General features: G+C 37.3%; 1 protein-coding gene across 17 annotated transcripts in view; it reads right to left on the bottom strand.

Moving 5' to 3' along the window:
• CDK14 (cyclin dependent kinase 14) overlaps positions 1–24,492 on the bottom strand; it is a 640,904-nt gene that overhangs the window by 263,225 nt on the left and 353,187 nt on the right. The gene's annotated exons all lie outside the window — the stretch shown is intronic.

Below are 24,492 nucleotides of genomic sequence, written 5' to 3'. Positions count from 1 at the left end.
CAGGAAATAAAGATAAGGGATCCCTTTCCCCCACACTGAGACTGATCCTCTAAGCTCCGAGCAGAGCACTTTGAAGAGAAGTGGGTGATACCTCTGCTCTGCCCTGCCCATCCCCAAATGTCCAGCCTTCATAAAATCTTGTTGGAAATAACAGCCAGATATCAGCTGCATTGTAGCTGACTAAGAAAAGGGTCAGCTTTGCCCTTGGGCAGATGGCAAAGGAAGCCAGAATAGCCACTGCAGTGGAAGACACCAGGGAGGAGCCAGGATGTGCCCTAAGGGTCAACATTACAGGCACTTGTATGGTGGCATGAAAAGGAATAGCAAGGTACAAGAACATGAGGCACCTGCTTCAGACACAACAGAACAACACCTGATGCACTGGTGCAAACTCGCAGGGCCCATGCTGGGTGCAGTGGCATGCACCTGTATTCTCAGCTACCTGGGAGGCTAAGGCAGGAAGACTGCTGGCCCCCAAGAGTTTGAGTCCAGCCTGGGCAACATAGCAAGATGTCATGTCTACAAAAAATTTTAAAAAAAAATAGCCAGGTTTGGTGGTGTGCACCTGTAGTTCCAGCTACTCAAGTGGCAGGAGGATCACTTGAACCCAGGAATATAAGGCTGCAGTGAGCTATGATTGCACCACCACTCTTTACCCTGTCTTGCTCTCCTGCAGGACCCTGTCTCTAAAAACAGACAGACAAACAAACTAAACAAATAACCAGGGCCCATGTTGAGGAGCCCCAATGTCCTGGAAAGAGACCAAGCCATAAAGAAATCTAGGGGAAGTGATTCAGACAGTGGGTACAGCAGATGCTCACGTTTTGAGACAGGGTGGGCCTGGCATGTCACAGGTATGGTGAGGAGGTCCATGTGATAGAATGCAGTGTGTCCTTCATGCACTTTGGTGCATCCATGCTTCCAGGCACCCTCCCCACATGCCCTTCTCTGCCACTTCCCATATCTAATTCTAATCTCAACCCATCCTCTAATTTCTCCTTGATTACTGAAGTTACAAGTTATTTCTCCCTGTTGTGGACTTCCTCAAGATTCAATGGCACCTCTGGTTTGTCACCCAGCACTTTGTCTTGAAGCATAACCATCACATGAAAGTGGCCCTAACCTATTTAAGGCAGAGGCCATGTCTGATTGTTGAAAGCCCCCAGGATCAATACATGAGTAATGTGTTCATTGAGTTAACTGGTTGAACTGAACTTGGAAGCCATTGGTTATTTTTCAGAAGTTTCAGAGTGACCAGTGGCAACTTTATTCTAGGTGTTTATCATATATATACATAGATTTATATAAATACATATATCTATATTGATATAAATACAGATATAGATAGATATACACTTTTTTTTTTTGAGACAAGGTCTGGTTCTGTCACCCAGACTGGAGGGCAGTGGCACAATCACAGCTCACTGCAGCCTCAACCTCCCGGGCTCAAGCGACCTTCCCACCTCAGCCCCCTAAGTAGCTGGGACTACAGGCACATGCTACCACACCTGGCTGATTTTTATATTTTTTGTAGGGACAGAGTTTCGCCATGTTGTCCAGGCTAGTCTAGAATTCCTGGACTCAAGTGATCCACCTGCCTCAGCCTCCCAAAGTGCTGGGAGTACAGGCATGAGCCACTGCACCCAGCCTTATTGTATATTTATACATACAAAGACTTATGGGCATGGAGATTCATTGTGACATTGTTTGTAGCAAATGACTAAAAATAACTTCAAACTCCAGGAAAGAACTGGAATTACAGTACAGATACAAAATGCAGCCAATAAGGCCAATAAATCGCTATGTACTAATATGGAACCAACTATAATATATTGTTAATGGAAAAGACAAAATAAATAACAGGGGGCATATTAGATATTATTTGTGTAAAAAATGTGTGATTCTATTTGCATATTGGATCTCTGGAAAGATGCATAAGAAAACTGGTAAAGGCAACTGCCTGTGGGGAAAGGAACAAGAAAACAGGAGAGAAGAAAATTTAACTTTCACTATACTCCCATTTTGTACTCTTTGCAATGTCTATTACAGGGTGCACATGTTACCTACAGAAAAAAAAGAGAGAAAGAAAAAGGGTCTAATAAGTCCTCACACAGCCCTGGGCAGTCTCAGCTCCCTACATCCCCCGACTCCAGCCTTATTTCACTACGGTTTGGTTCTAAAATAGTCATCGGTTGTAAATGACAGGCTTTCATGGCATGGCAGGAAAACTGGTGGCTGGCAGGAGTGAGTTAAAGACTGGGTGGAACAAGCAGAAATAAACTACTATTTAAATATTCTCACTAGTACAACCAAGTTGCCTTCCAAAGCTCAGGCTTGTCTGCATAATAGCTCATTTAGCTACTAAAACCTGGGATAGGCTTGCATGCACAATCTGAATCATCAAACAATTTAGAAGTTAAAAACTAAAATCTTCCTTGAAGGGAAACTTGCTTGCAGAATAAATCCTGTAATAGATTTCTACAAGATGATGAAAGTTTCAAAACTGGCCAAGCATCTAGGACTTTTAAAACAAAATTATATAATTCATAAAATGAATGCAATGAATGTTGCATTTCTACATCCAAGAAGACTGTACTAATAACCAATACAAATGAATGCAAGAATACAGTTGGACAGATTTTGATAAGTTTGAACTTACTGTCCGCAACCCAACAATCTATGTATCCTCACTTGTCAGTAAACTTTACACATGCTGTATTTTTTAGGACCAAGAGTGTTCACAGAAGACTGCCATAAAGAGCTGGCAGCAATGAAACTCAAACTTATCTTGTGCTATACTAGACAAATGTCTTAGCCTTTAAGAATTACAGAAAGAAATCTTACATCTGAAGCACATGTCCTAGTTTTTCAGAATCTGTTACGTATACTTTAAATATTCCCATCTTGTCAGTCCAAATAACTTGTCCTTAATACCTTTATCTTCTCCAATAAAGCTTTATTTGAAATCTTACAGTACGGCTGAAGATACTTGAAATTTAGAAATCCTCTTCAAAACAAATTTGAGTTACAGAATCATAAAGTGCTATTTCGCTATCCACTCTTGTATTGATATTCCTGTTTCCTTCATTAAATATTTTGTTAAAGGAGCAAAAAGGGGAAACCATATTTGAAATATAAGTATAGAAGTAAAATTTAGTACATGTGGACTGATTAATCTTGGAAATTATGATTATATGTTAAAATGCCAAAGTACGAAACAATAAATCATGGACACAAAATTACTCCCAATCTATTATATAACTTTAAAGATGACAATGCATCAAATGTTGTAATCAAATACAGTATACATGTCTCAAAACAAATTTCAAGGGAATTAGTGTTCAAAATCAAAGCAAACACACATGGAATTTTTAAAAGATATCCTTTATAATATCAATTATTTTCTGTAAACCTTGTTTTGTTTCAACTACTGGCAACTTCACACATTACTAACTTTTAAGTCAAAAGGTAAGCCATTTAACAGAACACTTTTTCTAAAAGTAGTTTTCTTACATTAGCATTCATTGTTGCACTATTATTATCATAAAGTCACAAATGACTCATTTTTTAAAAAAAATTTATTGACTTCATGTAGCTCCTATGATGAGGTCATTTGTTGGCAATATGTGAAGTAATAAATTTGGGTTGAGTTTTTAACTAGATTACTAAGTTTTAACCCCCCAAAAGTTTAATAAAAACAATATAACATTAGCAAGTTGGACTTTTAAGGAGGGAAGAGATGCCTATGAGAAAGGCCACATGTTCAGAAGGTAGCATTCCACCATGTAAAAGCCTAGTCTGTCCATGTGCTAAATTAGCCCAAGGGCTGACATTCTTATTCCACAAGCTCTCAAACCTACAGGATTTAGTGGAGTTGTTCAGATGGTTTTGAAAGACTCACAAAACAAAGATGGATTATTCATTTAAGAAAGGATTGCCATTTAGTACAGGAAAAAGAAATCTGTATTTAGCAATATTACATGAAAAGAAAATACAGGGTGACAGAAGTCAACAATTTGTAAACATTTTATCAGTTAGTGGTATGATTTAGGATCTACAATTTGAGCTTTAATACAAATTGCAATACACATAAAAATTCCAAACTATTCTTTCATGATCTCTTTGCAACTACTATAAAAATTGTGTAACATGAACTTACTCTAGCTACGCTTTGTAGGTTTTTAGAGTATCATATATTGGATACTTTCAGAAATAATAACTTTAAAGATGAGTATATACCAAATTATAATATTACAAATTATTTCATTATCTATTTTTCCTTTGAAAATCTCACTGAACCAAATGCTTTATTACCAGCTCATTGGTTATTAGTAAGAACAACTGAACTGCAAAGGTCTAGAACAGGGGTTGGCAAATTATGCTCCATGAACCAAATCCAGCCACATCCATTTGTTGAGATGGTGTCTGTGGCTGATTTTTCATTGAAACAACAGATTTTGTGTAGTTGCAACAGAGACTTCATGGGCAAAAATATTTATTATCTAGCCCTTTACAGAAAAAGTTTACCAACCTCTGGTCTAGAATATCTCCTAAGATAGAAATTTTGTTTTCTATGCAGCGTTTTATTATCTGAAATCCTACTATTGCAGATTGACTAAGGTGTGAAAAAACAACAATTAATAGTAAGAAATACAATGTTTACTTGACTGCTATAGGAAACCAGGATACTTTCTGAGATGATGAAAGTGTTCTACAAAACTTGATTGTGGAGGTGGTTTTCACACTACATTTACCAAACTCATCAAATTGTAATTGGCAATTTGATTTTATGTAAAATATAATGCAATAAAAAGAAAACATCTGAAAATAAGTTCACCTCATTTTTATAGTTGGATAATAAAACTATCAAAAGAAAAGAAGAAGAAAACGAAAATCAGCTAATGATTTGAGCTATGTGATTCCTGACAGGAATGTTTCTACAGTTTACCATATATATCATACAATACACAACAATGTAGAATTTGAGAACTTATTCTTAAATATTACTCACAGTGTCCTATACTTTGAATTATTTATTTATGTGTTTGCTTATTTATTTATTTGATTTATTTTTCAAGAGGCAAGGTCTTACTCTGTCATCCAGGCTAGAGTGCTGTGGTATGATCATACCTCACTGAAGCCTTGAAATCCTGGGCTTAGGTGATCCTCCTGCCCCAGCCTCCCAAATAGCTAGGACTACAGGTGTGCACCACCACGCCCATCTAATTAAAAAAAAATTGTAGAGGTAGAGTATCACTACATTACCCAGGTTAGTCTCAAACTCTTGGCCTCAAGTTATCCTCCCTTGTCGGCTTCCCAAAGTTTTAGGAACACAGGTGTGAGCCACCATTCCTGGCCTAAAATATTTTAATTTAGATGCCAGACACAGCGTGCGTATGCATTCGTGTACCAGGAAGTAAGTGGTAAATCAGGGAGCAGTTAATTATTTTGTGATGGAGAGTATTCTCTTCCTGAGGGCACCCAAGCGAGGTTTCAGAATCAAAAGGTTTAAGGAATTATTCAGCTTTAGATACATATCAAAAATTAAAATAATGATATTTAACAAGGCTGAACAAACCCATTATCTACTAACAGAATCTCATAACCACAGTGAGTTCAAAGGAAAAAAAGAGATAAAAAGCTATAGGAGACCACTTAGCTTTCTAGACAAAAGTTTTCTCTTCATTAAAAATCTTAGTAGTACATTTTATGAATATTTTGAGGTAAAAGGAAGCAAAGGACTGATTCATGTTAGAATATGATGTTACTAGATTTCGATATAAAATTTGTGACCATTTCATGGAAAAACATTTGTCTGTTTTCTACTGCATTTCTGGTATCTCACATAAATCTCCACTTTTCTATGAACTTCATTTGGGACAACAAAAAAACTGGTAACTGCCTGTTGAAAAATTCAACAAATAAAATCACATGGCCTTAAAATGCAATTTATATATTGTTAAAAAAATAAAGCAACTTTTTTTAAAACAGAAAAATATATTGTTACGTAAGTACATAGGAAAGGGTGAAAAATATGTTAACATGGCCAAATTAGAGAAAGAAGATAGCAATGTTTATTTTCTTCTTCTTCTTCTTCTTTCTTTTTTTTTTAAGACAGGGTCTCGCTCTGTTGCCCATGCTGGAGTGCAGTGGCAAAATCATGACTCACTGCAGCCTCAACCTCCCTCTATTGATCCTCCTGCTTCAGCCTGCTGAATAGCTGGGACTCAGCTGCACGTCACCACATGTGGCTAATTTTTAATTTTTGTAGAAACAGGGTCTCACTATGTTGTCCAGGCTGATCCTAAACTCCTGAAGTCAAGCGATCTTCCCACCTTAGCCTCCCAAAGCACTGGGATTACAGGTGAGAGGCACCACGGCCAGCCTATGTTCTTCTTTATGACTATCTGTGACGTCTATTTTAAAACAAAGCACATATATTACTTATAATTGTAAAAGCAAATACATGAAAAATCTTACTAATAGATATATTCGTGAAAAAAAAACAGAATGCATGTTATCATTGGTATAATTGCCCATTATGTAAAGATAGGTATACATGCAATTAAGGAATTTATAGCTACTGTAATCATAAGATAATAAGCAAATGTTTCAAGAGTTCTCTTTGTTAATATCTTATTCCCAATGTTTTAACAATGAATACATCTTGAAAATAACTGTGCATTCCCCTTTTGTATAATGTAAAGATATATTTAAAAATTTGCCTTGAATTTACTTTTAAAAGTAACACTTTCTGAAAGCATTAACATTTGCCATTCCTTTCCCTAATTACCTAGTTTCAGTCACTGGAATGATGACTGCTATGGTCTGAATGTTTATCAATTCTCAAATTCATGTTGAAATTTACTTGCCATTTTAGTAGTATTAAGAAGAGAGACATTTAAAATCTGATCAGGTTATGAGAGCTCTGCCCTCATGAATGGATTAATGGCATTATGGCAGGAGTTGGTTCATTATCTTGGGAGTGGGTTCCATATAAAAAAGTGAGTTTGGGCCTCTTTTGTCTCTCTTTCTTGCCCACTCTTGTCCTTCTACCTGCTGCCCTTGGATGACACAGCAAGAAGGCCTTCACCAGAGGCTGGCCTCTTGCTCTTGGACATGTCAGCTTCCAGGGGATTGAGGAAATAAATTTCTATCCCTTATAAATTACCTAGTCTGTACTATCCTGTGATAGCATTACAAAATAAACAAGACAATACATGAAGACAATAAAATCTCCATTCCATATAAGGCTGGCAGTCCGAATAATTCTATATTTGTTGAATTTCTTCAATTTTTCATGAGCCAAGCAGTTTAGTTTGAAGTTAGCAAAAGCATTTTTAAAGAAACAACCACAAATTTGGTGTATGTATCTATACATCTACATCTGTATCTGGTAGGGAATGGAATAACTTACCCAAAATAATAGTTTTTAAGGAACATTTAAAAATATTAAAACCATAACTTAAAGCTAAAATAGATCACTGAATTCATTTTTATTTTTTTAATTTACAGAAAACACAACTGTCCATTTAAGTGACTTGTCCAAAATGAAAAAGCTAACTGGTGACAAAGTTAGAAGAAATACTGGACTTCCAATTCCTTGATACCATGCTTTTAAAACTAAAGTTCACTGCAAAAGGAGCCTGCCTTTTTGCTGCCATCTCTGCTCAAGTGAAGGACTTCCAGAAAAGACACAGGTTCCTAGATTTTCAGCCCCAGTCGTTGCTGTGAGCCTTGGCTATCACTCTCCTTCTATCCCAGAGGACTGGTAAATGGGACCAGGACTTATTCACTCAGGCTGGCCTCCTTTGATCTGCCAACTGGCCCCGTACGTGGCAAACTGTACATTGCTGGCACCTGGCTCAGGGCTCTGCCATAGTCCCAGGGGCATATCTGGGCAGGGACTGGTCCTGGCCTAAGTCCCGCCTGACTGGCAGCAGGTTCCAGCTGATAGGAGGCCAGAGAAACACATGCTGAAACCCTCTTGTGCCACTGCTCTCACGCCCCAAGGCCTCCTGGGCACTGACCGCCTTTCCAGGGGCACATGATGAAGGTTGGAGCTTGGAGACTGCAACTGGAGTGAGAGCATGTGCTGGATGGAAACAAGTCTGCCTAGCATAGCCTGCAAGCTAAATAAGAATAAAGCGAGTGGAGCGTCAGATCAGCAGCTGCTTCAGAGCCATTTTGGAAAGAGGCTGGGAATAAATAAATAATAAAAAATATAACCAAATAATTGCCATCTGTTACTGTTGCTACCACCTTGTTGACAATCTACTCTCCAGCTTTGCTGTCCACATGAACATCAACATTTCTGCTCATGGCTACATAGCAAAAGCTCTGTCTTCTGGAATGTTACTAGTGGAGGATTATGAAATATTACCATAACATAAACCTTACCTACCTTTACTTATACTGAGCCCTGTCTCTGTCCTTGTCTTAAAACTTCATGAAATCCTATTTGGACCTTGAAAATAATTCTTTAGGTCTTTCTCTCTAAATCTCCCAAGCAAAAAGTGCAGTGTCCTTTTCTGGTCTCCCATTCTATATAAAGAAGTTACTTGTCATACAATATAGTTAGTGACATAAATTGTCTATTTTCTCAGTGAGCTGTTTGAAAACAATCTACAGCCTCTGTTTACATAACTTCTCGAACTGTTATATAGAAAAGGAGACTATGTGAAGATTTGAAAAGATACTACAGGCAAAGTGCTTACCCTAGTGTTTCACATGAGCAACAACCAATAAGGTTTGCTTATCATCACCTGTACTATCATTAATCATCATCATTATCAATACCGTTTAAAAATCTTTACACCCTAAGGTAGCTGCTGACATGCACTACATGCTAACAATTTTTTTTTTTTTTTGAGACAGGGTTTCACTCTGTCACCTGGGCTGGCATGCAGTGGCAAGATCATGGCTCACTGCAGTCTCGACCTCCTGGGCTCAGGCAATCCTGGCTAATTTTTTGTAGAGTTGGGGTTTCACCATGTTTCCCAGGCTGGTCTTGAACTCTTGAGCTCAAGGGATCTGCCTGCCTTAGTCTCCCAAAGTGCTGGGATTACAGACATGAGCCATCATGCCCAGCCAACTGTTATTCTTTATGGAAAACCATATCACATAGTTTAATCACCACGACATAATTGGACAGTACTTTTGATACCAACAATGGTTGGCAAACGCTAAGGTGGTTCCCATGACTCCCTTGCCTATTCATATTCACTTTGTTGTGGAATATTCTTCCTTTGAGTGTCTGTGAGAGGCTCTCAGTCCAAGAGACTCAAAAAACAGAATGTTGCCAACAGCCATGTGAGCTCAGAAGTAGATCCTTTCCCAGTGGAGCATTCAGATGAAACAAGAGAAGGCCTAGCTGACTGTGCAGACTGAAGGGACACCTGGAGGCAGAGGCACCCAGCTAGGCCATACTCAGACTCTTACCACACAGAAACTGAGACAATAAACCAGTGCTATTTTAAGCAGCTTATTTTGCGGTAATTTTTTACACAGCAACAGACAGCTAATATACCAACATTTCCCCAACTTATGTTCCACAGAGTCCAAAATTTGTTCTTAATCTAGTAAATCTGGGAGATGTAATGGCAGATTTAATTTTAACAGCAGAAGACCAAGAGCTTTTAATCATTAGCTAATGAACATTGAGATTCTACTGGCTGGGGGGAGATGGGAGAGATGCACATATGCAGCTCACCCCAAACAGATTTGATCAAGGACATTTTTCCTAATTTTAACAATTATTTTGTTAATTGGACCATAATTTTATTTTTCTTTTCTTTGTTTTTATGAAATAGGGACATAGTCTCACTATGTTGGCCAGGCTGGTCTCCAACTTCTGGGCTCAAGCAATCTGCCCGTGTCAGCCTCCCAAAGTGCTAGGATTACAGGCATGAGCCACTGCTCCCAGCCACAGACCACAGTTTCAGAAATGACTTTTCAGATTCACAGAAGCTTTAGGAGACACAGAAATCCAAAGCCAGCTGTGAATGCCTCAGACAGGAGGCAGAACATGTGCAAAAGTGGACAACAGCCATCCCACGAATTGAGGGAAATTATCCGACTCTTCCTAAAAATATCCAAATTTGCTGTTATCCAACAAACTATATTTTGTGAAAAGTTTTGTTGCTTCCCTAATTTTTCTGTCTTGGAAATTGTCAACAAAAATATATAATGCTCAACATATTTTGTAGGAAAAAAAACGTATTCATGTGTTTGAATCAACAGACTAGCTTCAATCTAAGATAAGTGAAAGCAGTAAAATCTTGTTTTAGAATAAACTTTGTTGTGGGGGGACCTCTAAGACTCAAAACAATAAAACTTCTCACCAAAACACACACACACACACAAAATCCAAAGATGAAAGTTTCATTTGAAATATTTCTCTAGTCCCTCCTGATCTTTTATTTCTCTAAACCAACCAAGCATGGTATTTTTATGAACAAATTCTGCAATTGCGTTTCTCAAGAAAATAATTTACAGCTATGAAGAAGACAAAACAGTAGTTTTCCTCTCTTATCCCTTCCTTCACCCATCACATCAGCCATACACATCACCTCTCACCAGCAATGACAGGGACTGTCAGGAGGCTGGAGGCAGAAGGACAGAGCAGCTTGCAGAGGAAAGGAAATGGAGTAGAGTCCAATGAGCACCTTGTTTGACATCACATCCATCACTTTAAAGGTGTTGAGTTCTGTTTTTGTTTTTTAATGTCTTCCTGCTTTCCAGAAACTTTACTTCTTTGGCAATGAAAGGGCCAACTGGCACATTCTAGAATGTTTTACTGCCTTCAACATTTGTGCTTTCAATTTACAGATAGCCCTTTAGAACTGGTAGGTAAAAGTGCTATGTTTAATCTGGCACTCAGTGATTCAAAGGCAATTTCAAATTTGCATCAAAATTTCTCAACTTAGGTGTATTTCAAAGTAAAGTGATACTATGTCTGAATTTTAATAGCACTAATTCCAATTACTAGTCTAAATTTTATTATTGAGGGAGATCAAGGAGCTCATTTATAGCTATTCTTTGATACAGTGCTAGATAGCAAAACTTACTTATCTGTAATATTCCTATTTAAAAAATCACTGATCATAATAAAAATCAGAACTACTTGAAAGCTCTTCATGTTGTTATTTAAAAGATGTACAAGAATTCATATGATATGATCTTATAAGATTATTTCAAATGAATTACCTTCAAGTCTGAAGACTCAACAGAAATGCCCATGTTAAAATATTGGTCATTCTAATGCCCAAGTAAAGCTAATATTACAAGCACAAATCAATGCTCTCACATTAAAGAGGGGGTAATGAGACCTGCATTCTCTACTCCACAGGATTATAAGGATAAAACAAAGTAAGAGCTATGAAGCACTTCATAAACTGTAATAGGCTCTTACTATTATTAGAAATGACTGAAGTTTGAGTCAATTTTGCTTCCTAAAAGCAATCTAATGTCAAGTGCTGCAGATCAAACATTTCTATGATTCAAAAACCAGAATGCTTACAAATGTTGAATTCAGTGTTCAAAAATAAGAATGCCCTCAGACACTGAAGTCTACACCTTGAGCTTGACCAAAAAAAAAAAAAAAAAAGCTTAGCCTGTGCTGTAACACTGCACAGTATAGATGCCCATATCACCGATATCCAAGGCAGACCACAGACATGTCATTCACATAGAAGGTCAAATACACAGGCAACTTTCAAAATTTAAGAAGTGACTCCCTTTGCTATCTATAGCCAAGGCTGACAAAATGTAGGGAACTGATATTTTTATTGTAATGAAGGATACATGTGACAAAGCACTTGGTTTATCAATCTGCTAAGGAATCCATAATCTACCATTATTTCAAATCATACATTTTGGCAATCTATGCATTTTTTTTACTGACAATTACAAGAATACTCCTTCATTTATGCATATTTCCACTTATATATGTTTACTCTTGAGATTTAAAGACTGGTCAAATGAACTTTGGTAACAATCTAATTAAGAAAAAAAAACACTACCAAAATGTCCTAAAAAACAAGCTATTAATATAACGGTCTGTACACTGTTTTCTTATAAACTAATTTTACTGTTGAACAGAGCATCAAATCTCTAAAGACTTCAAGAAATCAATATGCCATTTTACATGTAGATTTCTGTGTTACCTGCTAAAATAAAAAGTAATATTTGCAGCAAGAACTACCCTTAAGAGACAACAAACATTGAAATTGGACAGCAGTAGTAGTGTTCACTCTAGATGAGAGCTTACTCTTCTTTAAAGTATACACTAAGGTGTAATTATGCATTTCTTCAGGACTAAATTTTCTTGTGATCCACAAAATTTCTTATCTCACAGGTCTCTGTGAATGAAAACATTTGGCAGAAACACTAAGCTGTTTATGAGGAATAAAAGTACACCAATGGATTCCTGCTTAGCAAACAAAATGTTCAGTCTCTTAAAGGAATTAACATGAAGTATAATTTTATTCTCAAAGCATGGCATGAATAATATAAATCTATCATAAAAACTGTTTACTACAAGAATGATTCCCTTTTATTAAATTATTCTCACTTCTTTTGCCAGGAAAGCTAAACTGAATAGCACTGTGATAGAGATACTTTAAAATCTGAGCTACAAACAACAAAAAGTTGTTAACATTGATATGTAAAGAACTATTTTTAAAATCGTCCCTTGCCCAGTAATTATACTTTAAAATAGTCAAATAACCATCACCATGAAATATGCAAGACAATGATTTAAAAATCAGTCCATTTAAAACAGGTTCCAGAGGTTCCAAGATGGCCGAATAGGAACAGCTCCAGTCTGCAGCTCCCAGCATGAGCAATGCAGAAGACGGGTGATTTCTGCATTTCCAACTGAGGTACCACGTTCATCTCATTGGGGCTTGTCAGACACTGGGTGCAGCCCACGGAGCAGGGTGGGGCATCGCCTCACCCAGGAAGTGCAAGGGGTCGGGGAATTCCCTTTCCTAGCAAAGAGAAGCCGTGACAGAAAATCGAGAAAATGGAAAATCGAGACACTCCCACCCTAATACAGTGCTGTTCCAATGGAATTAGCAAACGGCACACCAGGAGATTACATCCTGCGCCTGGCTCAGAGGGTCCCATGCCCACAGAGCCTTGCTCACTGCTGGCACAGCAGTCTGAGATCTAACTGCAAGACAGCAGCCAGGCTGAGGGAGGGGCGTCGCCATTGCTGAGGCTTGAGTAGGTAAACAAAGCAGCCAGGAAGCTCAAACTGGGTGGAGCTCACTGCAGCTCAAGGAAGCCTGCCTGCCTCTGTAGACTCCACCTCTGGGGGCAGCACATAGGTGAACGAAAGCCAGCAGAAACTTCTGCAGACTTAAACGTCCCTGTCTGACAGCTTTGAAGAGAGTAGTGGTTCTCCCAGCATGCAGCTGGAGATCTGAGAACGGACAGACTGCCTCCTCAAGTGGGTCCCTGACCCCCGAGTAGCCTAACTGGGAGACACCTCCCAGTAGGGTCCAACTGACACCTCATACAGCCAGGTACCCCTCTGAGATGAAGCTTCCAGAGGAAAGATCAGGGAGTAACATCTGCCGTTCTGCAATATTTGCTGTTCTGCAGCCTCCGCTGGTGATACCCAGGCAAACAGGGTCTGGAGTGGACCTCCAGCAAACTCCAACAGACCTGCAGCTGAGGGTCCTGACTGTTAGAAGGAAAACTAACAAACAGAAAGGACATCCACACCAAAACCCCATCTGTACGTCACCATCATCAAAGACCAAAGGTAGATAAAACCACACAGATGGGGAGAAACCAGGGCAGAAAAGCTGAAAATTCTAAAAATCAGAGCACCTCTTCTCCTCCAAAGGAACGCAGTTCATCGCCAGCAATGGAACAAAGCTGGACGGAGAATGACTTTGATGAGTTGAGAGAAGAAGGCTTCAGACGTTCGGTAATAACAAACTTCTCTGAGCTAAAGGAGGATGTTTAAACCCATCGCAAAGAAGCTAAAAACCTTGAAAAAAAGATTAGACGAATGGCTAACTAGAATAACCAGTGTAGAGAAGTCCTTAAATGAGCTGATGGAGCTGAAAACCATGGCACGAGAACTATGTGACACATGCACAAGCTTTAGTAGCCTATTTGATCAAGTGGAAGAAAGGGCATCAGTGATTGAAGATCGAATGAATAAAATGAAGCAAGAAGAGTTTAGAGAAAAAAGAGTAAAAAGAAATGAACAAAGCCACCAAGACATATGGGACTATGTGAAAAGACCAAATCTACATCTGATTGGTATACCTGAAAGTGACGGGGGGAATGGAACCAAGTTGGAAAACACTCTGCAGGATATTAACCAGGAGAACTTCCCCAACCTAGCAAGGCAGGCCAACATTGAAATTCAGGAAATACAGAGAACGCCACAAAGATACTCCTCGAGAAGAGCAACTCCAAGACACATAATTGTCAGATTCACCAGGATTCAAACTCAGGCATGTGGCTGCAGAATCAGCACCCTACCCATATTTTACCTTTTATATATATTTATATTTATATATGTACTTTAGTACTTCTGTTACACCACCACTTGCACTACAGCTGTGTACTGTCTATTTCCAAACTTTGTGTGACATTGTGATTTAGTAAGAAATATTGATTTGGTCTTCATCCCAGGTCTTCATCCTGGCACAGAGTTCCTAAAATCCTTATAATTTTCTGAGTAACAGGGGTGATAAGAGCATCTTTTGTTATAATATTTGGTCTTAGTCCTCAGTTCCTGACACAGAGCTCCTAAGACCCTTGGAATCTTAGTGATAAGAGTATATTTTCTGAATGCTAAGAAGAATGACTGGTAGCTACGGGCCCCTAGATAGGTTCAGGATGGGGATTGGTTGCCAGAAGAACCAAGGCATGATTACAGGGTTGTAATTTGCAACTCCACCAATATGCCTCCAGGGAGGGGCAAGGGGCTAAAGATGAGTTAGTCACCACTGGCCAATTATTTAATCAATCATCTAGGTAATGAACCTCTATAAAACCCCTAAATGATGGGTTCAGAGAGCTTCTGGGTTGTGGACACACTGAAGTGCTGGGAAGGTGGTGCCCCTGGAGAATGCCTGGAAGCTCTGAGCACCCTTCCTCCCTACCTTGCCCTATGCATCTCTTCCATCTGGCTGTTCCCCAGTTGTATCCTTTATAATCAACCAGAAAATATAAGCAAATGTGTTCCTGAGTGCTGTGAGCCATTCTAGCAAACTATGGAACCCAAGGAAGGGGGCGTGGGAATGCCCAATTTGTAGCAGGTCAGTCAGAAATGCAGGCAGTCCAGGACTTGCAACTGGCATTCAAAGCGGAGGTAGTCTTGCAGACTAAGCCCTTAACCTAAGGGGTCTGTGCTACTGCGTAGTTAGTGTCAGAAATAAATAGAATCTTTAGACACCCTGTTGGTGTCTGAGGTGTTGGTGAATTGGTTATTGGTGTGGGGAAATAACCCAAAAAGTTAATTTGAAAGTGTTATGAGTAAAAAACAGCACAGTACCATGGAAAAGGTGAAATCTGAAAAGAAAATTTACTCCCATTGGCAGGCATCAGGGCATTTTTTGAGCTACTGCCCAGCACTGCGGAGCCCTAACAGGAACATCATTAAAGCCAGTTCAGCCTCCACCTGTCCATAAGGCTTCTCAATGCTTTAATTCACCCAGGAATATAATTAAAGAGGGTGATTCCTTAAATTACCAAAGCTCTATTTAAACTTTTATTCCAACAAGGTTTCCTACTAGTCTACTGTGAGAAGCATTCTTTGAATCATTTCTTAAAGTTTCCTCAAGACTCGTGGGGTTGGGAACAGAGTGACATCTAGTATTCTGGGTCCCATCTTCCTGACAGGATCCCAGTGATCAGGTGACACAGGTCATCAGACCAGCATGGCTTACTTCGAACTGAACATCCAGTTAGCACTCCTGCCTTCTCACATGGTTGGGGAACTAGCCATGCATGCGCCAACTAAGTTATTAATACTCTACAGGGTATTACACTGGGGCTCTAAAGACACTGGTAACAATAATATTAGGAATAATAATTTAACACTAAGTAACAGGCACAATGTTAACTTATTTTCCATCTCTGGCCCAAAGTATATATATTTTTCAGATGAGGGGTCTGGATTACATAATCTCTGAGGTTCCTTCAAAATCTAGAGAAAATTTCAATTTAAAAAATCTGAAAATGTCCATGTAAAAGGATTTGCTTTTCTCTTATATGAGTGATTTAATATCCCCACATAGATCTTCTGCCTTTATTCTGAATAACAAACTATAACAAAATGTTCCCAATGATATGATTCTATCAACAACTGGATGATTTCAAAAGTAACACCATCTCCCGCTTTCAATTCTTTGAGCAAAATGCTCACATGTCATTATTTATTTATTTTCATTATTTTTTTAGAGACGAGGTCTTGCTATGTTGTTCAGGCTAGACTTGGACTCCCAGCCTCAAGCAGTCCTACTGCTTCAGCCTTCCAAGTAGCTGGAACCACAGGCACACACCACTATAACCAGTTTATTTTATATTGTTCTTGTAATTCTGGTATCAGTGATTCTTATAACAATATGCTCTCAATTTATTTTAAGCATGTTGAGACCTTAATGGTAACTTTTCAGAAACCATACTAAACATTTGATCTTGAAATCTTCCATTGTTTTCCATCCTCTGCTTATGCCTCAGTTGTTCCATTCACATGATATGGGCACTTAATTTAGCCAACTCACTGACCCATTTCATCTACTGCTCCCAACTCTATGGCTGGATCTAAGCACAGTTTCTACATCCAATATTAGCTGGTCATTGTTTCACAGGACAGATTTCCACAGCTGACAACTCTACTCCATAACTGGAATGAACACTTCAATCTGCATTTTTATATCAGTATCCTTTCTGATTAAAAACTAGAGTGCCAAATATCTTGACAGATATTTCATAGAAAGATGTTCCATTTTTAAAGTTTGAATTTTTGCAAAAAGTTATATTATTTTAGGCCTATAAACTTGATTATTTGCACCAAGATTCCTTTCCAGTATGTGGTAAAAATAAAAAAAAAGTTTTTCAGACATGTATTGAAAATTAATAAGCAGCACAGACCATTAGTTCTTAATTGGTTTTTATTTTTAATTTTCCAGTGCTTTCTTCTTTCATTAAAATGAAAAAAGTCCTAATATCCTAAGTTTATCTATTACCACAGAAGAAATTATTCAAGGTGAAAAGGACATTTTAAAATATTAATATGCATAAATATGTACTATTTCAAAGCTAAATAAACCAACATATGGCAGGTTTTTTAAAAAAGAAACTAGGGAAAAAAGGAAGAAAGAAAACTAATATTGAACTGGTGGTATTAAAGTGAGAAACAAAGGTTTAAAATCACAAATTAAAAAAAAATGTCTAACCAGAATTTACAGCATGTCTTACATTTCCCATAGTAGCTGGTCAGTTTTTCTTGCTTCCAGTAAAGATTTTAGAAAACATGTGCTTTAGACTGCAATAATTCATTTACTGTCATCCAATATTTTACTATAAATCAAGCATATTGACATATAGTAGTGGAGTCTGGTTTGGGCTGAATTTTAACATGAGCTTTTTAGAAGGTAGAGAAAGAGATGGGCCAGGATCTATAAAGCAGGGATATTAGGCAATTGCCGAACTCTAAGCTAACTTTTACTCTTACTGAATGTTTGTCCCCACCAAAACTCAAGTTGAAACTTAATCCCAAATATGGCAGTACTGAAAGGTGGGGCCTTTAAGATGTGCTTGGGTCTTGAGGGTTCTCCCTTCACGAATGGATCAATCCATTCATGGGTTAATGTATTAATGGGTTATCACAGAAATGGCATTAGTGGCTTTACATGAGCATGCTCAACCCCCTTGCCATGATATGCCCTGCACCGCCTCAGGACTCTGCAGAGAGTCCCCACTAACAAGAAGGCCCTCACAAAAGGAGCCCCTCAACCTTGGACTTAGCCTCTATAAGAAATAATTTTTTATTTATAAATCACCCAGATTTAGTTATTCTAAGTAACAAGAAACAGACTAAGACACTTAGCTATATGTTAACAATGTTCAAGTGTAATCACTGTTGCCTTCAATAGCACATGTATTACATAAATCCACTGTTACTCATTTCAGTGTTACTACTGTTAACAATACCTATTAATTCTTCCGCTGTGGTCATCATGGCTGCTACTTGAGGTTCCAGTCTTTCTACATATGCAAATATTTTCTAAGGATACATGGCTATATTTTAACTTACATCCAGTATGACTTATTTGATTTACTGCCAACAATTCTGCCCTCAAATTGTACAGGAAAAAAGAAACACATGATGTTTTTGCATACTGAAATCCCTCTGCCTAAGTTTCCATCAACAGTGGAGAATAAGATGATCAGTCCTATGCGTAGCAATTTGTTCTGCATTTAAAAGATGTCTCGTTACCTCACATGCATGATTTGGCTGAAACTGAACTCTCTTTCAAATTTCCTCATTTCCATAGAGTTTGAAGCTGCCATTCTTAGCAATCAAACCCTATCTACATTGCTTCAATCTGGCTTATGGTGACTGAACAGAGAGATTTCTCATAGATGGAATAGTATATGCATATTACTTGCAGTTCATATACATCCTTCTTGTTCCCATTTACAGCTTAAAAAAACTATATGAGTTTTTAAAAAGATGTTGGGCCAGGCATGGTGGCTCACACCTGTAATCCCAGCACTTTGGGAGGCCGAGATGGGCAGATCACGAGGTCAGGAGATCGAGACCATTCTGGCTAACACGGTGAAACCCCGTCTCTACTAAAAATACAAAAAATTAGCCAGGAGTGGTGGCGGGCGCCTGTAGTCCCAGCTACTCGGGAGGCTGAGGCAGGAGAATGGTGTGAACCCGGGAGGCGGAGCTTGCAGTGAGCCGAGATTGGCGCCACTGCACTCCAGCCTGGGTGACAGAGCAAGACTCCATCTCAAAAAAAAAAAAAAAAAAAAAAGATGTTTAGGGCAGTGAAATTATTCTCAATGATACTATATCAATGATACTATAGTGATTGACAAATGTCACCCTAATGTAAACTCTGGAATTTGGATGATACTGCTGTGTTAATATAGGTTTATCAATTTAACACATGTATAACCCTGGTGCCAGATGTTAATAGTGGGGGAGGCTGTGCATATGGGAAGCAGGTATATAGGAACTCTCTGTATTTTCTGCTTAATTTTGCTGTGAACCTAAGACGCTTCTAAAAAATAAAGTTTATCTAAAAGGAAAAATGCTCTCAAATATTTATAATTTTAATATGCTTGAGACAATGTTATGTTGTGATAACATAAAACAAAAAGATCCAATATAATTAGATGTCATTATCATTCCCCTTGAATAGAAAATAAAAACTTGGAGATGAGCAGGATATTAAACAAGATGTAAATGATTAAGGTAACTGATGTTTCAAGATAGGGAAAAGACAATTTTAAGTATCAACATTCCTTTTCAAAAGAGTTACTATATCTTTAAAGTAATGTGTCAAAGGGAAATAACTTTGTCTAGTTCACGTCAAATAAAAATTATACCTAACATGTAATCTTAATAGTCTGTTCAATAGATTTTAAAATATGTATACTTGCATTCAGAGTTTTAATGACATTCCCTAGAGAAATTAGAGAGAAAAAAAAACCCTTTCTTTGGTTCATATATTATCAATTATTCTAAATACATTCTTTGCTTTCAGATCTACATGAAAGCAACTGCCTAAACTTTGCCTTAAAACTGTTGAGGTGTTAAGATGTTGAAAGGATCTTTTAGAAGTAGATTGATGCTTCATTGGGTAATAAAGTTGTTTTTGCTATTAAAAATATATTCTAAAAGAAAGATACAGTAAAATTGAATCCTGCAGGCCACAACAAATGAGCTAAGTTACATCTAACCTTAAATTTATGACTATAACTTCAATGGTGAATTTTGTGCATAAATGATTTAAAACATAGGTAAAGGTCTGTACCTTCAGGACTAACAGGCTTTTATCCAGAGACTATGTTTATCAAACAGACACACTATTCTGCATCTGAAAGAAGGTGATTTCTTTCTGTTTACTACTATTCCTATGTGAATTCAGAGAAGCATATGACAAGCCATGAACTTACCATGTCCTCTACAGAGTCACATTTCTGGTCTGGTTTTCAAATTAATCTAAAACATGATTTACAATGATTTCCTCTCTCAAATTTAGACAAGGACCAGCCTGGAAGAGAAACTATCAACATTAGGAAGGTAAAATTTTAGACCTCTGATGGGAAAGAAACCAATGTGATTTTATTCTATTATAACCACAGAGTTTTTAAACTTTGTTTCTCCACCAGGACAGTCAATAAAATAAGCTAAGTCCTTGAATGCTTATATTATAGAATTCTCGCTGTCTCTCATTCTCAGGGGCAACTTTAATCTCGTTGTCTTTTGGTATAGTTAGACCACAACCCTTGAAAATAGTGAAAGAATGGCTGAGAAATATGGAAGACACCAATATCATCTTGCAGAAATTCTACAGACACATCCATTTTGCTTCAATCTCATTTATATGGAAAAATATCTTTAAGTTTTCATACTATTATACTGCAAATGACCTTAATTTCTCGGTGAATTTATTTACGCATTTATTTGTCTTGCTTCAATAATTTTCCTTTAATGTGCTCTCAGTGCTTATTATAAAAGCAAGGTTCTCATCTATTTAAATTTCCAAAAGATGGAATCAAAAATTAGATTCTAGGGAGGGATGTTATAGCGTTGATCCCAGGTTTAATGGACAGATTTTTGTTTTCACCCACCAGCAAATATCTGGTCATTAAAAAATAAGTTAACAATTTCAGAAATGTACAACATAAAAAGCCAGCCCTAAAACGACCTTAGAAAGTATATGTTCAAGCTCTTGTTTTTCAGTCAAGGAGTATAAGGCTCAGAGGGGGATAAATGAAGGCTTGAAAGTCACAAGCTAGTTAGGGAAAGAGTTAAATTCTCTTAACTCAATGTTAACACACTTTGCTCTCAGGAACAGTACATTTAGACAATCATTTAGAGGTTACAGAGTAGAAACTTCAAATCCTATGCATCTTATATATGTTTACATTCACTGAGTGGTGTTTATTTTGGCAGCCTGAGATTACATAGTAAATACCAAGTGAGTGTGTCGGGTCTATGTGTAACAGCCTCAGAGCAATTCTGAAGCTTTAACACTATCTAAAGCCAACTAATTCCATCTACACTCTTCATCATGCATGGCCAGGACAGCACTGAGGAAAAGAAAATTATTTTATAAACTGTTAGTTTGCCAACACTAATCAGACAGAAATTAGTAAATTCAGGTGGGTCTTGGTCTTTAGACTAATACTCCACTTAGTCATGTATATTTTTTATTCATTCAATCAATATTTACTGAACATCTATGTGCTAACCATGGTTCTAGAGATAGTGCAAACAACAGTGAGCAAAACAGGTCAAGTTCCCACCTTCATGGAACTTCCAATCAAGCAGTTTACGCAAAAACTAAATAGATGAACAAATGAAAAAAATAATGTCAGAGCCCTGGAAGTGTTATTGAAGAAATTAGACTAGAAGATAATAACGGGAAAGATTCTATTTTCAGAAAGGGGGCCCCTTTGAAGAGGTGACATGAACTATAACTTCTATGGTAAGAAACAGGCAGCCACATGAGAGGCAGAAGGACGAGCATCCCAAGCAAAAGGAAAGGCAAACTGAAAGCCTCTAGTGGAAAGAAGTTTGGGATTTGGCTGCACCACAGTATACAAGGAGCAACAAGGTGGTGAGGACACGGGCTATAAAAGGGATTTGAAATCTTTTCTGGTAAATTATGTAAAGATGAACCATCTTTTAGGAAATGAGTCTGAATGCCTCCATATAATTTTATCATTTTATTATATCCAGGCAGAGCAAACCTCTGCATTAGGAAAGCCACAGTGATTCTAAATCATGTGTGATTTACTTATTCAAAATGCATATAGAAAATAAGGCTCAGGTAAGGGTTTAAATACGACTTTGCTTACAAGAAAAAAAAAATAGTTACAGCATTTTGACCACCTGGAATTCAGAGCTGTATACTGTTTAAAGCTGAAGGGTCTCCAAATTCACTATCATCTGGTTTACCTCATCCAGCAGGTAAAGTCTACTAAGGTTGAACTCACTCTTTACTACTGAATTAGTCAAATGACAAAGTGTTCTTTAAATTATGTGATGCATATTTTTGTACCAGTGTAATCTATTTACAAAGCATGGGTGTCATATTTGTTATATATAGAAAACAGCATACAAAAACGATCAATAATTTCCTAGCTTAGGCAGCCCTGTAAGAGAAAATACCTATATGTATAAATATAAAGGCCCTGGGCCACCTGAGATTGAAGGATATGAATCAAGCATCTGAATTCCAGCTTTGCAACCAGCAACCTGTATGTCCAAGCCTGGGCAAGATTCTAACCCTCTCTGAATCTCATCTCTCTCAAAAATACAGGTTAGTATACATTCCTAGGTTGAAGAGACAATGAAGCAAGAATTTCTAAGTGTCTAGCACATAGAATAAACTCAATAAATTTTAGTCTTTTCCCTCATATATTTTTCTAATAAAAGTAGTATCATTTACAATATGAGAACTACAATCATGCTTTGTATTTGTCTCTTTTAGTCAAAATTTTACGGTTTTGTTCACATAAGGAAAAAAGGTAAGACAAAGAAACCATTTTTAAAGCTCTTCACACATCAAACACTGAATTAAGACCTTTGTGTTTTTAATTGTTTTGCTGCCTGGAACCATCCTATTCTGTCTAATTTCTCTACAGTTTTCAGTGTGTTTCCTTCATCTCAGACACACAAACATGCCCAAACACAGTAAATCACAGTTAATTGCATGTCTTAAATTAAAAGACAAAAAAAATCACACAATTAATTGGGGGAACTTGTCAGTTGGTGAATGAATCTTGCTCACTACAGTGCACAGGATGCATGCCAACTGCATGTTCCAAGCTGGACAATTCAGTCCATGCCTCTGAGGAGAGGTGCATGGGCACGATCCTTCTGCACAGCAGTCTGGTCATAAGAACCAAATGCTTTAAAACACTCAACATTGCAATTGCTGTATCAATAGCTATCTCTACAAGGATGTTCAGTACAGGACTGAGCATAATAGTGAAAAATTAGAAAGAGCTAAAATGCTCATTAATAAGGGACTGAACAGAGACTAGGTTTGGCCACTAATGGAAAAAATCTAAGCTGTTACAAATGATTCTGTCAATCTTAATAACATAAGAAAATGTTCATGACATATTATTTGAAAAATGCTTACAAAATAGTATATTTCTATTTTTGAGGCTATGTGATATGCAAGTGAAGCAAGGAATGAGAGAAAGGAACAGGAGAAAGCTACTGGGAAAACAAATGAGAAAAATGTTATCATTTGTCATCTCTGAGTTGTTTATACTTTGTACATTTTCTAATTTTCTAAAAAAATCATCTAAATTTAAAAAAATTATATTTCAATTTGGTTTTGAATCTGATATTTTAAAATGTCAGTTTTAAAGTAAAGATCCATAAGAATCTTTTAAGATAAACTTACCTACTACAACGAAAACATCAGCATAAAATTTAAAAAGAATCCCTAATAAGCACAAACATACAATCCTATTGTATCCTTGGTTATACAGACAAAATTTATAAAAATGCTTTTTATAAATATATGAAAAATGCATGTTCATACAATTAATGCTCAATAATGTATTTCAACATATACCTTATAGTATATTAACACACCATAAGAAAATCATTATAAATCCTTTTTCATTTCCTGACACTGACCAACTACAAAATATATTCACAGTAAAGCCAATAATCTTGAATTTGAGAAACTGCAAACCTTCTCTCCTCCACCCACTACTCTCCCATTATTTTCTACCCTATTATAAAAAGATTTTATACCCAGCCACCTAGTGTAATTCCAATGTTAAAATCTGGCAATAAATGATACACACAAACTAATGTGCACAGAATTTCATCATTTTTATCAAAGTAGGAAATGACAAAGTTTTATAATCTATATCACTACTCAACTAGTCATACTAACTTTTGTTTTATTTCATTTTTCGAATAAAAGAATTTATAAAACCCAACAAAGTAGGTTCATTCCAAAGGTATTCAACAGTCTACTAACCTTGAAATAAATAAACATTTCATGCCTTCTTTTATTTAATGGGGGGTGGAGAGGAAAAAGATAATCATATTTCAGCAAAAGCCCATCTCAACCTCAGGCATCTTTATGTCCCAAGGGTAATATTTTCATTCCATTCTTAATGGAACAAATTTCTAATCAGAATATGTATTCAAAAATAATTGAGGCAATGCAACGTCAACACGTTATGCTGCCATCAGGCATCCCATGGCGCTCAGAATCAACTCAACACAATCTCTAA

Source organism: Pan troglodytes, chromosome 6, assembly GCF_028858775.2.
Source record: "Pan troglodytes isolate AG18354 chromosome 6, NHGRI_mPanTro3-v2.0_pri, whole genome shotgun sequence".
Classification (NCBI taxonomy): Eukaryota; Metazoa; Chordata; class Mammalia; order Primates; family Hominidae; genus Pan; species Pan troglodytes.
Note: the sequence above shows the minus strand (reverse complement) of the source record. Positions and strands in the feature narration are given on the sequence as shown.